Source organism: Aplysia californica, unplaced genomic scaffold (genome assembly GCF_000002075.1).
Source record: "Aplysia californica isolate F4 #8 unplaced genomic scaffold, AplCal3.0 scaffold00149, whole genome shotgun sequence".
NCBI classification, from domain to species: Eukaryota; Metazoa; Mollusca; class Gastropoda; order Aplysiida; family Aplysiidae; genus Aplysia; species Aplysia californica.
Window position 1 is genome coordinate 114,484 of NW_004797419.1, and position 2,642 is coordinate 117,125.

Below are 2,642 nucleotides of genomic sequence, written 5' to 3' on the forward strand. Positions count from 1 at the left end.
CATCTTCCGAGGCAGGTAGCCACTGGTCATCGGCTTGAGGGTGTCACTGCTCGCTAGGGGGCTTAGCCCTTTCTGGAACACGAACCAGATATAAACAACACCCCCTCCCACCCACCCAGCTCCCTTACACACACACTAACTCTCTCATTCACTCAACAGAGACACACATACACACACACACACACACACACACACACACACACACACACACACACACACACACACACACACACATATATATATATATATACCCATACACACAGACACACATACGTGCACACACATGTATACACATACGTACACACGCACGCACGCACACACGTACACGTACGTACTCACACGTGCATATATAGTCGTCCACACACACACACAAGTACACACATAAACACACAGGTACACTCCCAAACACGCCAACTCACACTTTGACTCGTAGACAGACACACAGTACACGCGTACACACACATGCACATATTATGTACCTGCTCACACACGTAAACACAGCCTTACACACATAAACATAATATACAGACTGTCACACACAGTAAAACAGCAACTTCCATGCAATTAATCTGGTGGCTACATTAAGTATATATATAACACTATGAATACTGTAACAGCACTGTTTGCAAGCTTCTGTGTCTTCTCTCATTATTAAATCAGAAGGGAAAAAAATGCGTTTTAGAAAAATGCTCAGAAATCCAGTAACCCGATTAGACCCCCCAAAAAAACTACCGATGCGCAAGGGCAGATGGTAGTTTTCATAATAGGAATACGTTACTGCCAGCTTCATAAACAAATGGTCGACAGCAGCAGCGGATTGATCATGAGGTGTTGTATACCTAAAGGGGACCCCCCCCCCCCCCCCCCCCCACATTTTGGACCGTTTAAAGACTTCGACGACAAAGAATGATGCTTTTTTCTGTTAGTGTTAGGACCTGGTTTCGATTAGCGGCTAAGCATAGAAACATATTATTTTGTTTTCTATGATGAATCATACGTTGCTTTCCGTCTTTTTTTCTGAAAATAATATTTGGTTGTTCTGTCTCGTGAAATAATATAATAAAAAACATTTTGCTGTTTCCGTGTAATAAATATTTTTCCCCACGATAGGCTTAGATCTACGTACGACCTTTAACCCCCGAGTGTAAAGTAGGTTCTATACATAGAGTTACCTCCTTTTAAACACATCTATGGTTCTATATGAAAGTTGATTGGCTTGACGGTATTTCTATTTTTACATTAGTGTTTTTATTAATTTCTATCGTGACATCGGGGAAATGAGCCCTGTCTTCCTCCCACGATGCCACGACGTACTCGTCTGGCAATAATTCATGATTATATATCATCATCAAAAAGTGCCAGATCTGAAACAGACACAGGCGAGAATGATTCGCCTTTCATTTCCTTTTTATTTATTGTGGAATATGTGGCATCTGATGTAGGGCATAACAATTATATTGTATGTAGGCCTCTCCTTGATATCTAAAGTGGTGAACTTGTTTGATCTCCAATTGTAAGAACCCACGCAAAGAAAAAAATAACTGATCCAGCTCAACTTTGAATAGGTTTCACAAAATTAATAGTTTTTTTTCTCCCAGAAACTAAGAATAGAACGGTAAATACATGTTTCTCCTGACTACCTGAAAGCACTTCAAAATAACTGCTCATGGGTTAAGATGGATGATATTAAATAAGATACGATTTTATTGATCTCCACAAAGAGACAATTTTTGCGGTAATGTGAATATATACATTCACAAGCAGTCGTCAACAAACACACACACACACACACACACACACACGCACACACACACACACACACACACACACACACACACACACACACACCCACACACACACCCACACACACACACATACACACACACAAACTGAAACACAAACTGAAACACAAACACACAAATCTTTTACTGAACTTGTGAAAGAGCGGTATTCCGTGTAAATGGAAGCGATGAGTCAAGTTTGACTAGCATTTTAAGTGGAGATCAGCCTCTCTCATTCTCAAGGACGCAATTATCATTGTGTGCTTGAATCATTGATTTTTGAAGTCTGAAATTTCCTGGAGATGCTTAGTGTTTGTCATACACTTTCAGTCTAGATCATAAACTTTTATCACGATATTTTAGATCGAGCATTCTGACGTATCTCCGGTTCTTTATGGGACGCGTCTTTACAGTTAAATGAACGGTAAATTATGGGAGAGTGTCGACTGTGGCGAGACAGATCTTATGATAGATCTAGTTCAGAAAACAGCAATTGTTGTAAAAGATGAATAACTTCCCTAGAAACAATACACGTTTGGCTTCATTTGGGGGTAATCATCATCATCATCATCATCATCATCATCATCATCATCATCATCATCATCATTAAAGTACTACAGTCTATACTCGTATGATCTGATTGTACTGCAAGTGCCGTAAAACTCTTATTAAAACAAAGAACATATTTGTACAGGTCAAAAGACTGTGTCCCAAAAAAAAGGGAACAGGGTTCCTTAATAAAAACCCTACAGTGTTGAAACGAGCTATGCAACTACTCTAAACAACTAACTGATATAAATAGAACCAATTTGCACAAGTCAAAAGATGCCAAATGACCGACCAGATCGTTCTAAATTGTCC